The sequence below is a fragment of the Eschrichtius robustus genome, chromosome 5, assembly GCF_028021215.1.
Source record: "Eschrichtius robustus isolate mEscRob2 chromosome 5, mEscRob2.pri, whole genome shotgun sequence".
Lineage (NCBI taxonomy): Eukaryota > Metazoa > Chordata > Mammalia > Artiodactyla > Eschrichtiidae > Eschrichtius > Eschrichtius robustus.
This window is the reverse complement of record NC_090828.1, coordinates 34107118-34122645: the sequence shown is the minus strand read 5'-3', so window position 1 is coordinate 34122645 and position 15528 is coordinate 34107118. Positions and strand designations below refer to the sequence as shown.

The 15528-nt window shown below is 39.4% G+C and overlaps 1 protein-coding gene across 6 annotated transcripts in view; it reads right to left on the bottom strand.

Moving 5' to 3' along the window:
• Positions 1-12750, bottom strand: part of ALS2 (alsin Rho guanine nucleotide exchange factor ALS2) — a 93436-nt gene extending 80686 nt beyond the window's left edge. For 2 of the 6 annotated variants that reach the window (XR_011074131.1, XM_068544655.1), the window contains exon 1: positions 12258-12736. The gene's annotated coding sequence lies outside the window, so the exon portion shown is untranslated. Of the gene's footprint in view, positions 1-10227; positions 10309-12257 lie in introns of all 6 variants that reach the window. The other 4 variants (XM_068544650.1, XM_068544654.1, XM_068544653.1 and 1 more) reach the window with 3 other exon arrangements.
• Positions 12751-15528: the final 2778 nt, after the last annotated feature.

The window sequence follows — 15528 nt, the reverse complement described above, 5'->3', positions numbered from 1 at the left end:
CAAACAAAACCCAAAGTTAGCAGAAGGAAAGAAATCATAAATATCAGAGCAGAAATAAATGAAATAGAAACAAAGAAAACAATAGCAAAGATCAATAAAACTAAAAGCTGGTTCTTTGAGAAGATAAACAAAATTGATAAACCACTGGCCAGACTCATCAAGAAAAAGAAGGAGAGGACTCAAATCAATAAAATTAGAAATGAAAAAAGAGAAGTTACAACAGACACCGCAGAAATACAAAGCATCCTAAGAGACTACTACAAGCAACTCTATGCCAATAAAATGGACAACCTGGAAAAAATGGACAAATTCTTAGAAAGGTATAACCTTCCAAGACTGAACCAGGAAGAAATAGAAAATATGAACAGACCAATCACAAATAATGAAATTGAAACTGTGATTAAAAATCTTCCAACAAACAAAGTCCAGGACCAGACGGCTTCACAGGTGAATTCTATCAAACATTTAGAGAAGAGCTAACACCCATCCTTCTCAAACCCTTCCAAAAAATTGCAGAGGAAGGAACACTCCCAAACTCATTGTATGAGGCCACCATCACCCTGATACCAAAAGCAGACAAAGACACTACAAAAAAAGAAAATTACAGACCAATATCACTGATGAATATAGATGCAAAAATCCTCAACAAAATACTAGCAAACAGAATCCAACAACACGTTAAAAGGATCATACACGACGATCAAGTGGGATTTATCCCAGGGATGCAAGGATTCTTCAATACACACAAATCAATCAATGTGATACAGCATATTAACAAACTCAAGAAGAAAAACCATATGATCATCTCAATAGATGCAGAAAAAGTTTTTGACAAAATTCAACACCCATTTATAATAAAAACTCTCCAGAAAGTGGGCATAGAGGGAACCTACCTCAACATAATAGAGGTCATGTACGACAAACCCACAACAAACATCATTCTCAATTGTGAAAAACTGCAAGCATTTCCTCTAAGATCAGGAACAAGACAAGGATGTCCACTCTCACCACTATTATTCAACATAGTTTTGGAAGTCCTAGCCACGGCAATCAGAGAAGAAAAAGAAATAAAAGGAATACAAATTGGAAAAGAAGAAGTAAAAGTGTCACTGTTTACATAGAGAATCCTAAAGATGCCACCAGAAAACTACTAGAGCTAATCAATGAATTTGGTAAAGCTGGAGGATACAAAATTAATGCACAGAAATCTCTTGCATTCCTATACACTAATGATGAAAAATCTGAAAGAGAAATTATGGAAACACTCCTATTTACCATTGCAACAAAAAGAATAAAATACTTAGGTATAAACCTACCTAGGGAGACAAAAGACCTGTATGCAGAAAACTATAAGACATTAATGAAAGAAATTAAAGATGATACCAACAGATGGAGAGATACACCATGTTCTTGGATTGGAAGAATCAATATTGTGAAAATGACTATCCTACCCAAAGCAATCTACAGATTCAATGCAATCCCTATCAAATTGCCAATGGCATTTTTTACGGAACTAGAACAAATCATCTTAAAATTTGTATGGAGACACAAAAGACCCTGAAGAGCAAAAGCAGTCTTGAGGGAAAAAAACGGAGCTGGAGGAATCAGACTCCCTGACTTCAGACTATACTATAAAGCTACAGTAATCAAGACAATATGGTACTGGCACAAAAACAGAAACATAGATCAATGGAACAAGATAGAAAGCCCAGAGATAAACCCACACACCTATGGTCAACTAATCTATGACAAAGGAGGCAAGGATATACAATGGAGAAAAGACAGTCTCTTCAATAAGTGGTGCTGGGAAAACTGGACAGCTACATGTAAAAGAATGAAATTAGAACACTCCCTAACACCATACACAATAATAAACTCAAAATGGATTAGAGACCTAAATGTAAGACCGGACACTATAAAACTCTTAGAGGAAAACATAGGCAGAACACTCTTTGACATAAACCACAGGAAGATCTTTTTTGATCCTCCTCCTACAGCAATGGAAATAAAAACAAAAATAAACAAATGGGACCTAATGAAACTTAAAAGCTTTTGCACAGCAAAGGAAACCATAAACAAGACAACCCTCAGAATGGGAGAAAATATTTGCAAATGAATCAACGCACAAAGGATTAATCTCCAAAATATAAAAACAGCTCATGCAGCTCAATACTAAAAAAACAAACAACCCAATCCAAAAATGGGCAGAAGACCTAAATAGACATTTCTCTAAAGAAGACATACAGATGGCTCAGAAGCACATGAAAAGCTGCTCAACATCACTAATTATTAGAGAAATGCAAATCAAAACTACAATGAGGTATCACCTCACACCAGTTAGAATGGGCATCATCAGAAAATCTACAAACAACAAATGCTGGAAGGGGTGTGGAGAAAAGGGAACCCTCTTGCACTGTTGGTGGGAATGTAAATTGATATAGCCAATATGGAGAACAGTATGGAGGTTCCTTAGAAAACTAAAAATAGAATTACCATATGACCCAGCAATCCCACTACTGGGCATATACCAAGAGAAAACCATAATTCAAAAAGACACATGCACCCCAATGTTCATTGCAGCACTATTTACAATAGCCAGGTCATGGAAGCAACCTAAATGCCCATCCACAGATGAATGAATAAAGAAGATGTGGTACATATATACAATGGAATGTTACTCAGCCATAAAAAGGAACGAAATTGGGTCATTTGGTGAGATGTGGATGGATCTAGAGACTGTCATACAGAGTGAGGTTAAGTCAGAAAGAGAAAAACAAATATTGTATATTAACGCACATATGTGGAACCTAGAAAAATGGTACAGATGAACTGGTTTGCAGGGCAGAAATAGAGACACAGATGTAGAGAAACAAACGTATGGACACCAAGGGGGGAAGTGTCAGGGGGGTGGTGGTGGTGGTGTGATGAATTGGGAGATCGGGATTGACATGTATACACTGATGTGTATAAAACTGATGAGTAATAACAACCTGCTGTATAAAATAAATAAATAAATAAAGTGGAAGAGAGAGGCAGAGGAGAGCTCGAGAAAGAGAGGTGATGATAACAAGCCGTGTCAGAGAGCTCCTAAACTGCTGGCTTTGAAGATGCGAGGGGGCAGCCATAAGCCAGAGAATGTAGGTGGCCTCTAGAAGCTGGAAGAGGCAAGGAAACGAATTCTCTCCTAGAGCCTCCAGAAAAAAACGCAGCCCTGCTGACACCTTGATTTTAACCCAGCGAGACTTGTGTCCGACTTTTAACCGAAAGAACTCTAAGATAATAAATTTGTGTTATTTAGGCACTGAGTTTGCAGCAATGCTACAAGCAGCAACAGAAAGCTAGTACACTATTTCACACACACCTTTCTTTATCGATATTTATAGGCCGAATTTTGTTTTAATGGTGTTTAATATACTTGACTTCTCCTAAGAAGACACGTGTGCCTGAAATTCAGATACGGCAATGAGTAAAAAGGAAATGACTGCTAAGGAAACACAACTAAAAAGGAATATTGCACCTAAATGTGGGAAGCTTATATTATAAAGTTTTACCTCACATACTTAAAATATGCAGCATTTACCGAATCCAGTTAATCTAACATTCTTCCTCAATTATGTATCCAAACAGAAAAAGTAAACCAAAAAATTTGTTTTCCTAGTATTTTTTTTTAATTTTTTTTTATTAATTAATTAATTTATTTATTTTTGGCTGTGTTGGGTCTTCGTTTCTGTGCGAGGGCTTTCTCTAGTTGCGGCAAGTGGGGGCCACTCTTCATCGCGGTGCGCGGGCCTCTCACTATCGCGGCCTCTCTTGTTGCGGAGCACAGGCTCCAGACGCGCAGGCTCAGTAGTTGTGGCTCACGGGCCCAGTTGCTCCGCGGCATGTAGGATCTTCCCAGACCAGGGCTCGAACCCGTGTCCCCTGCATTGGCAGGCAGATTCTCAACCACTGCGCCACCAGGGAAGCCCCATTCCTAGTATTTTTTATAATCCCCTCTCTGAGAAATCTATAAGACTTGCCTCAACCATTCAAAAAGCATTTAAACTTGCTTATGTTCTTTCACTGCTAACAGTTTTAACTGTTATAAAATTGCCTAATCATGGGGCTTCTTCTGGGGATATTTCTCCCCAGATGAGCTTTGGGGGTCAGGATCCCTGTACTCTGCTTCTTTTCTTCTGTTATAGTAACTTACCCTCATAGCCTTTATTTTATTTACTAGCTCTGATACAGAAGCTGTGTGATATTTACAGAGTCAGAAAATGTGGGGTCCTCTTTTACTGCACATGGCCTTTCCAGAGATCAATGGCATCTGTAAAAGGAGCAAACTAGACTGTAGCATCCCCTCCAACTATTAAGTACTATGAGCCACAGAACAAAGATGCATTCATTTTAAAGTATACCACTCTACACATCAAATTATCTCCTTCACAGTGAAATGTAATTAAACTCTCAGATGACCCTTTATAACAAAAAGCTTGGTTCTTAATGAGTTGATTCCACTTTTAGATCCCAGTGGATACATACCCTCCTGCTACATTTAACAGAGAAATAAGCTATCTTGTACATGCGGAGAATATGGTTTTAATTCCATGATCTGGGAGTGCCCTAAAAAGAAAAAAATCTTGTCTAGATGTTCTAATTATTGCTAGAAAGAAAAGCTACTACTATGGGTCCATGATACCGTAACCAGAAATCTAAACTCCAAAAAACTCTGAAAACTAGAAGTTTTTTCATTTAAGTCTTTTGGTGGCAAAATCTAATCTGACCTGAACTCATTCAAGAGCAAAACCAATATGAACTAATGTGATGCTACTTAGTTTTTACCCCTTTAGTGTACATCTTCATATATTTTGTCATAGAAATATTAATATGATTGTAGGGTGGTACCAAAGGTCCCATGAGAAGTGTTATATAATATATGGTTTATGCACCTTATTCTAAAGATCAGAAAAACTCTGAACTCCGAAACATGCCTTGCCCCAAGGGTTTCAAGTAAGGGACTGGGAGCCTGTATTCTAAAACAACTATCATTTTCGGTAGGGGTCCTCAACTTTTTAATGGCAATGATTTACATCACTTGTTTTAAAAGTTTTAAGTCCATTTTATAGTGAACATACTCACACAGAGTGCCCAAATGAATTCTGTAAGAAATATCCTCCCTGCAAATACTCACTTGGCTCATCTTAGTGGAGGAAGGAAGCCTGGGCTCTTTAATTTCATACAAGACTACCAATTTGGTGGAAAGATGTAAATAATGAGAGAGGTGCTGTGTCCTAGAACAACTAGGACTTAGTGATGTATTAGACATAAGTGGGGGGTAAAGGAGAAGGAGGTATCGAAAATGACCTCTAATTTCTCCCTTGAACAACTGTGTAGTGGTACCATTTACTGAAATGAGGAAGAGTGAGAGGGTAGGATTCTGAAGTGGAAGGTAAGATTCTCGTAAGACAAGATTTTTTTTTATAAGTTCAAGATGCCTGTGAGAAATCCAAGAATACATATCAAGTGAGCAGCTGAATATGTGAGTATGGAGTTCAGAAGAAAGGTCTCAACTATTGATATAAACTTGGGAAGGCATATGGATAATATCTGAAATCAAGGCAATGGATAGTATCACTGGAGTGTGTATTAAGAGAAAAGGGAGGCACAGAATCAAGCTGTTAAGTTACTTGGATAGGATGAGCAACAAGCAAAGACTGAGGTGAGAAGTGGCCTGAGAGGTAGAACAAACAAGAGTCTGATGTGGGCACACAAAGCAAAGCAGAGAGTGTTTCCAGCAGGAATGACTGGTCAACACGGCTGGGGTCTCAGCTGGGGACTGAAAACCAGATTGCAGCAGGCTGACTATAAACGGCAGGTGAGGACATGAAAATAAAGTTGGTGTAAATGATTCTTTTAAAAAATATTGAAATGGCAAACAGAAATGGAGAAGTAGCTGGAGAGAAACATGAAGATCAAGGGTGTAATTTTGGGGGGTGGGGGAAGATGACAGATAGCTGAACATGTCTGTAGGACAATGACATTGATCCTAGATGCAAGGGAGACAAGGACAGAGGGCAGAACCAAAATCCTGGACAAAAGTGGAAGAGGATAGCATCCGGAACACGCATGCAGTGGGACTGGTCTTTCACAAGAGGAAGGGTCTACATTTTAAAAAGAAACAAAACAACAGGTACAGATACAGGCAGGATTATAGATTTTGTGGTGGGAGGATAAGAGTCCCACATGATGGCACCTGTAAGTAACTAGGACTTCACAGTATGTGTGCTATGTTTTCTAATCTCACACCTGGTTCCATTCATTCTGTCTCTTTATTTTGCCACATTTACACATTTCTGTAAACTGCCTTTTAGGAACAAGGCAGAATATAAATAAAAATTTTAAAATATGGAACAAAAATGTGTTAATGGACTATTATCCCAAATGCAAAAAGAAAATCAAATCATGTAGGATTCTATGTTTTCACATCTAGTAAACTTTATTCTCTGGACAAAGTCCTTTTGCCTTAATAATTTAGTAAAAGTTAGTATATTAACTTTAATTAAATTTCAACAACTAAAACCACATGTAGTTTTCTTACCTACTATACTCCAGGTGTGGAACTAATATAAAACTTCCACGGAAGCCAAAAACATCTTATGCTCTATTATATCCCAGCTGCTTAATATAGTCCTGACATACAACAAGTACTCAATAAATACCTGTAGACAGACTAGGCCTATATAAGTCAACAAGTTCCTACCCTTAAGGAGTTTACATACGAGTATGTTCTATTTTTCTGACTAGAATGATGGCTCTAAGTAGACAGTGCCCTCAAGGCATAAGAAAGCTAACTTAACACTAGCAAAGCTGGGCCCTTCTAGTCTTAGTCTCCTGTCTCATTTATTGGTTTAAAATAAGTGTATTGATTAAAATAGTGAAATAATAGCAATAATTATAGTTACAAGAGTAATGATATTATTGTTTAGATTGACAAGACATTAAGATAGGAAGACAATAAAAATAATAATAAAGGAGCAAACTGTATCATAATGCCTTGAAAAGAATTTGGACATAGAGTGAATCTGACATAAAATTACTACAGATTTCATGCAGTCATTTACACTTTCTCTTTAAAGTTTGAGTTAGTTGTGTTTTATTACAATGTAGTAAACCAGAGTTTATACTGTGAATGCAGTAAACAATAACTGAAGACCCTATGGAATTTTATACATGGTAAATGCTTAATAAATATTTGCTTTTAGAGGCTCAGTCTATGTTTACACATGGATTAAGGCAACTTTTGACTCAAACACCTGATTTACAACTAATCTGTATACCAACAACTGTTACTTCCTGGATATCCTGCCACTCTAGCCTTTACCCACCACCACTGAAGGGTGAGGAACACTCACCTTGCACCTAAGGCTTGACAAATCAACCACCATCAAAGGTGGAGGCCACTTCAAATCCATCCCTCTCAGGCTGAAATACTGCACCGGAGGCACTGCCTAATACCACTATGGGAGCTGACCAACCCCTTAAATCCTGACCCAGAGTTCAGGAGTTCAGTAAATTAATGCATTAAATAAAGTCAGTAGGCTGGCCTAGAGAGTACTTATTATTTATAATGTTGTTACTAATGGGATAATGCACTTAAGTCATTGATTCAAAATATATTATAAACTCCTGGAGGTCAGAAACCATGACTTATTCATCGGTACATTCTTGTACCCATGGTAACCACTAGGTATAAGCTGGCTGCGCATAAGTGAGCCCTCAGTGGAAGACAACCCTCGATCTTAAGTTCCAGTCCACGGACTTCCAAATGATTAGAAGGTTTCCATGCCTGTTATAAAAGTCAATGTCTGACATGAAAGGAAAGCGTCTTCTCATAATAGAAACTCTCATACATAATTTGCTAATGGTACTTCCTAACAAGGAAGATACTTTTATTTCATGTCACTTCACAGATGTTAGACAACCTAGGAAAGAACAGTCCCTTTCTCCTTAGTACAAGGAGACTGTTTCTGGGCAATCAGAGACACTAAGGCTTCATAGTCTCTTTCTCTTTTTACTTATTTTTATTTTTTTTATGGCCTGCTAATTTCACCTTGAAACCTACTAAAACGACACTCTTCTGATTGTTGAGAATCTTCTAAAATGGATATTACTCATGGGAGAGGGGGATAAACATGGTAAAATAAACACCCAGCAAATACCCATTTAGCTCCTTTTTGCACACACTGCCTATCTCTTTAAAATGCATTTTCTGTAAATACTAAATTCCCATGAAACATTCTGATAAATATTATAATACCAGCAACTGAATTTCAAATTCCCAGGTACTGCAACCATTTATGCCTATTATTACTTGATAGCATATAATTTCTGATATAAATTATTCCTTTAATATTTTGCTACTATTCTTTTACTAAAATGGCCACTTTTTTAAAAAAGGCAATATTACACAAATACAGTTCAAAGTATGTTGGCTTATTTTACCAATCAATAATATCCAGTGCTTAAGGTCAACAAGGGGCCACATAACCGAACAGGGAGTACACATGTCAAAATATACTGCTCTGGAGATATAAGCTTCACTTAGAGTATTTTGAAAGTGCTAATAACAGGTATTCTTGATTAGGAATGAAAATATGGTTTTTAAATGTGTGAGTCATATTAGAGATCAGCTATTAAATTCACTATTTGTTATTCAACCATTTAACGCATTGTCGTCATGTTTACTTATCAATACCTGTAGAAAGAGCATTATTTTGTTTGAGCAATAACTAGGACACTTGCATTCACAGTATAAAACTCAGGTTTACTACACTAATAAAATTTAACCACTGAAAACTTTTAAAAAGTGTTAATGACTACATGATATCTGCAGTAATTTTGGTTTTTTTTTTTTAAATATTTAAATGTTTATTTATTTATTTGGCTGCGCTGGGTCTTAGTTGCGGCGTGCGGGATCTAGTTTTCTGACCAGAGATCGAACCCGGGCCCCCTGCATTGGGAATGCGGAGTCTTAACGCTGGACCACCAGGGAAGTCCCTCTGCAGTAATTTTGTATGTGAGTCACTCTGTCAAATTCCTTGCAGGGCTTTATGATACAATGCACTCCCCTATACTTTGAGAGTTCATGATCAGTACATGCCTGCACTTCTCAAGAGTCTCTAGAATTTAAATTCCCCTGCATCCTTTCAAGAAGGATCATTCCTCATATCCTAAGGCAAGCATCTTCCCAGGAGCACAAGTCAAACGAAAAGTCTGTCTCCTCTCTTTAGAAAAGCTTTACATAGTGGAGCTGCACTGGCACATTCTTTTCACTGCGGGGAGAGAAGCTACAAAGTAAAAAAAGAAAGCATATCGGGAGAGAGCCCCGATTATATATAAAAATTCTAAGGTGCTAGTTTCACAAACTATCTTAACCATTCACAAATCTGTAAAAAAATTAATAGTAATAATGTACAAATCCATGTACCCATCATTGAGTTTTAACAAATATTAACATATTTTCATATTTGCTTAAGCTCCCTTTAAAATAGAAGAAAAAGTTATACATAGATTTGAAGGAGCTCTACCCAAACCTTCCTTCTCCAGAGTTACCCACTATTGCTAAAGTTAATGTGTCTTATTTCCATGTACATTCTTATACTTTTATGTACTCTCACTAGATACATACATATCAATAAACAGTAATATGCTATATTGTTTCAAAACTCTCCATAAATGCATAATACAGTAATCATATATCCTTTGGCAACTTGCTTTTTTTACTCAATATTATGTACTTGAAATGTATCCATGTTATAAACAAAGATCTAGTTTATTCATTTTTACCAAGGGATAGTATTCCATTGCATGAATAAACCATAGTTTATCCATTTCCTTACTAAAGTACAGCTGGATTGTTCTACTTTATCACTATTTTAAGAGCTGCTATAATCATCTTTGTTAGATGTTTGCTTGGGCAATTGCCCCAATTTTAGTTAAGAATTCGGCTCAACAAAAATTTAGGTTGCGGACGAAAAGAACCCTTAGAATGAAAGTAAATTCACCCAGATCCCACTGACCCAGTCTTTTTTTTCGTAGGAGTTGAGAAAATACATTTTTCTTCAAAACCAAACTCTATGAACTGTACAATAAAAGAGTAAGTCTACAAGAGCCCCCAAAAGTACTCAGTACATCTCTGATTTGAATATTTCTGCTCTATTCACGTGGATCAATTAATTCACCTACTTCACCAATTGTTCAGCTCTTCTGTCACTTGTGTGATGCTGGCAAACATCAAGACAGAATGTAAAGACGGCACCATTACACCTATAGACGAACGGGAAATGGGGATAGGAAAATAAACGTAATGCTAAAAAGGACCATGTCATAATTGGTTGCTCTTTTATTTGTGGTTACCACGCATTTCTTAAGGACTGATATCCTTAAGAAATCTACTTTCTTATAACTGATGACTGAATTAATTGGTCATTAATGAAAAGTTAAAAGAAAAAAAAAGTTTAAAAAAAACTCTACCAGAAATATCTATATCCCTAATACAGTTAGAGTATGCGGTAGGTTTAATTCCACAAAGTTATTAAAATCCTCACAGCATTCCTCTGAGTGTCGGAGAAAAGGGCTCAACCTCACACTACATCAAAGCAAGCCTTCTTTTACACCAGCTCAAAAATCACCACTCTCTACCTTCCTTCCTAGTTTTTCAACTCATACCTTACCTAGTCTCATACTAATAAAGAATTATAAAAGGTTTTTACAAGTCAGTCATATTCTTTGGAAATACCTTTAGAATGGACCCAGCAATACTGCATTTAACCCATGTTTTTCATGAAAATGTGTAAAATTGATAGTACTCTTCCCATCTAATCATATGAAAACTAAAATCAGTTCTCAGTGAGGTTGTTACCATACCTTTTGCTTCTTTGACAGTCAAAATGCCCAAAGTAAGTCAATGACAACCTAAATTCTGAAAGGCTGAAATTTGGAGAAAAGGGATTCCAGTTCACATTGTATAAATCAACTTAAAAAATAAGGGGCTCACATAATGCCACTCAAATCCCCCCCCCCCAAATTACATGTTTGGTTCTTTATGTTCTGCATCATCTTTTCAAATTTTAATATTGTGAAACAGCTTTTAACATTTCTTGCTATAGCTATGAATCTTAAGTCTGCCAATACTAGTCATAGTTTGGAAACTAAGTAATAAATTTAAACTAGGTATAGATTCCATCAGCATTTTCCACATTAAAAGGTTCTAATGGAACACCAAAGTTACTACAGACCAACATGAAATCATATTTTCTCTAAATATACCCCTATATCATAAAACTATCTGGAAACTATCCCTTGATTTTAAAAAGTAAACTATAGTTCTTTTCTAAAAAAATATTCAGTTCTCTTTCACATCATTTAGAAAACAGTGAGTCAGTGGATCATGATGTAGTGGAAAAGGAAATGACTTATAAAAATGGCTAATATGTATTGAATATCTACATACAGTGCCAAGCACTGTAAAAAAAAATATGATACATGAACCATTACATGTAAAGGTACCATTATGAGGAAGGTACTTTTATACCCGATTCAGAGATAAGGAAATGCAGGCAGATACATAACTTGCCCAAACTCAAAGATGTAAGTGTATGTGACTCCAGTTATGCTCAGGTCTAAAGCACTTCACCACTATGCTTGTATTATCAACATTAAAATACTGTAATCTACTGCAAAAGCAAATTTTTCACTCCTTAAATTCTTAATTTTATTCTTTACAGCCTTTTAAAGAACATTTACAGCCACCAACAAATCCAAAAGGCAACAGACTAAGGATCTGCGTTTGTGTTCAACAGTGATTTCCTTTTCCATTCTAAACCAAAAAGAGAATACTCTACTTGGATAAGCCACTTCAGCCCGTGTGCTTTTCCTCTTCCCTCATCAACAAAGACCTAAGCAGTACAACACTTCGGCGAACCTACACTTGTCTGTCTCCAAAGTAGTCCTATTACACAGAGGACCAACCCCACCGCCAGGACCATTTCCTTACGACAGCCCCTATGTTATTCTGTTCCTATCTTCACTTCTCAAAAGAACTTAACCAACCTCTGCTGGATAACTTGACACGACAAAGGACTAAGGCTAAACTACTAATGCTTAATATCAAAGTCATTTTCTTTTTCCACAACCGCCTTTTCAAGCCAGCAAAACCCTCGGTTCACTCTCCACCGCGATCTGCATCTAGGAACAAACCCACCTGGGACACTCACCAAGGTTCGCCGCCAGGGACCCCGCTTTATCTGGTCGGCGCCTAGAGTGGGCATTCAATAAATCCTCCTGAATGAATGGGTGGAAGGCAGCGTGGGGGGAGGCGGGAAGGGGGGCGCGAAGGAATTTCACGACCCTGAGATCTCTGCAGTGGCGCCCGGTCTGGGGAGGAGGAACCGGGGCGACTGGGAGAACCTGGAGCCGTTGGGTGCTCCTCGACAGGCAGGTCTGTTGGTCGGACGCTGACTTGGGAAGACGCGGGCGCCGTCTCCGTGGGTCTCCGCAGCGCACTCCCGGGCCTCGGCCTGCGCCTCCGCCTTTCTCCCGGACCCCGGCCTCCCGCACGCTGGAGGCCCCGGCCGATCAGCCCTCCGAAGCCACGGGCCAACCCAGGACCCGCGCTCGCTCACCTGCCGCTGCCCCTGCAACACCCCGGTCTGCATCCGGCGCGAGCCTGGCAGTCCCGCGGGCCCGTGAGATCAGCTGATTCACGGGGGGCGGGGCTTCTGGGCAGGGGCTGGGCGGCGAGCGAGTGTGAAGGCCGGAGATCACTCCCGACGTAGGTGGGGTTAGATGCCAACGGCGTCTGGTAGGGATCAAAATTACTAAAGGGGCGTTAGACACCGCGGGCAACGTTCCCGAGGTACTGCCTTTCCCTTAGGACCAGGCAGAGCCACGACTCCTGAGATGCACTTGGGCAATGACGTAACGTGGCGTCGCGAGGGCCTAACTACCGGAGCGGTTCCATGGTAACGGTGAGGAGAGTGGTTGGGAGCTGCAGTCATTTTGCTGCTACCTCGGACTGCTGTAGTCCGAAGGGTAAGTTCGCTACTCTTGACAGTGAAAAGGCTAAAATGTCTTCAGGCTGCTTCTATGGACTGTACCCTAATGGTAGTCACTTCCTCCCCCGAGAATGACGTCATCGCCAGGCGGCGGGGATTGGCGCTAGAATGCGCACTTTTTACTACTTCATTGCAACCCTGAAGGATGGAGTGTTGTAGGAGGGAATGAGTTGGCCTCTCCTGTGATCCCCACTGAGCTCTCCCGTATACAGTCTGAGTAACGCCAGTTTGTTTGCTCAGCACACAGTTTCACGGCTGTCTGCTTGTTACAGTCACAGACCCACCACGACTCAGCTCGCGCCCCCTAAGTCCCCTCGTGAAGATTTTCCCGAGCCGCCACTCATGACACACAGTGGGTGCAAACTCTACTGCTGGGCAGTGTGCCATCGCTGGACCTGCAAACCTGTATTCAGACCATCAGCGAAAGATGTGCAGTCAGGGTCTGAAGCTCCTGTGCATAAATGGTCTATTAAGTTCACCAACATCCTCAACTCGATTTCCTCCTTGATCCTCCATCACCTGCAAAACCGTTAGTCTGCAACAGTTCAACCAACCTTGTACACTCTTGCACCAGTGCTGGAAAAAACATAACCCTGAGGATTGGTACCACTGCAGACCAAGGGTGTCCAACTTCAGTCAGGACTACCATGTGGCCAGGCAATCTTGTTAAGCCCCAAATTGTCCTTAACACATTGCTATTCAGAATTTCTTCTATCCCTATCCCCTGCTCTTCCCAACCCGTACACTCTCCTAACTTCTTATTGAACTCTACCCACCCACCCTCTTTGGTAAAAATTTTAAAAAATAAACTTTGCCTCCTACATTTCTGAGGAAAATGAGACCCCCAGGGATGAATTTCCTTAACTCCCAGCAGCCGCTATCACAAGGCCTACCTGCAGCCCCAGCCTTCCTTTCCTTCGCCCTCTTTCTCCTTGGAAGTGTTCTGGCCTCTCAAGGTTAATCCCTTCCAATCCACTTAGAGGCTTGCTCCATTACTTATCGCTTCTCTTTTGTGTATTTTCAACCTCCCTGTCTCTTGTTACTCTTACTGCTAAGGATATAAGCTGTTCCTGCATATCCATCTTTAATTTCTTTTTCCTTTGTCCTCCTTTCTTTTACTTTCTGACCTCCCAGTCTGCAGTCTCTGCTTTTTCAGCTCTACTGAAACCAGTAATCACCTTCTAATTTTGAAAGCTAATGATAAATTCTAAGAATGGAACCATTCTATGCAACCATTTAAAAGAAGGAGAATGCTCTGTATGTATTGATGTGGAATGATCTGGAAGTTAGGTTAAGAGAAAAAATGCTAGATGCTGAATCATATGAAGTGTATTCTACCAGTTACATGTTATGTATGTCTTTTCACAGGAAGAGAAAGAGAGAGGATATATATCCTTGTCTTTGTATATTCATATCTTGGCTCTGACAGGATGCATTAAAGTGACTGACACTGGGGAGGAAAATTGGGAACAAAGGTAGGAAAAAAACTCACTTTTCACTCTATGCCATATTGCACTGTTTGAACTTGTAACTTTACAAATATAGTTTGAATATGCTTTTTTAAACTTATTTTTAAAACTTTTAAATCCAAAAAATAGGTACAATTTTCATTCTTATCTTCCTTTCCCTCTTTTCTTCCTTGTTTTCTGGGATGCGTTCCTTCTGGGTTTTCTCCTACTCCTCAGACCTTTCCTTTACCTTTTCAGACTCTTTCTTTCACTTGTCCCTTACATACATGGACTAAATAAATATTTATTGCACACTTATTATGTGCCAGGCACTGTTCTAAGCACTAGAGAGACACAACAATGAGCAAAACAGATAAGAGTGCCTCCTCTCATGGAACCTGCACTCTGGTGGTGTGGAAGATAGTCTCCAGCGATGGCTACCATCAGTTCCCCCTTCATGTATACAAATGCCACTCTTGACATCAAGAGGTGGAGTCTATATCCTTTTCCCCTGAATATGGGCTAGCCTATGGTTGTTTTCCCAACTAATAAAACGTGACAGAAATGAAGTTCTGATACTTCTGAATCAAGGCCTTAGAAAGAACTGGCGGCTTCCACATCCCCGTCTGAGAAGCCAGCTGCCTGCCATGCTCTAAAGAAACTCCAACTATACTATAGATTGATAAAAGACAATATGAAGAGATAGGCCACATGGAAGAGCATTAAGGTGCCAGTCTTCTGTGACCTTCCAGGCCAGCCCAGTTACTGGCTGAATGCAGCTGAGTGAGTGACACCAGCCGACATCAAGGTGAGTGTAACAGCCTAGTTAAGCCCTGCCTGAATTCCTGACCCACATTCCCAAGAAACAGTAACTTGTTGCTTTGAGCCACTAAGTTTGGGGGATGGTTGGTTATGCAGCAATAACTGAAACAAGTGGGAAGAGTGAGAGGTAAACAAATACAGCAGTGACTAGGGCTACAAAG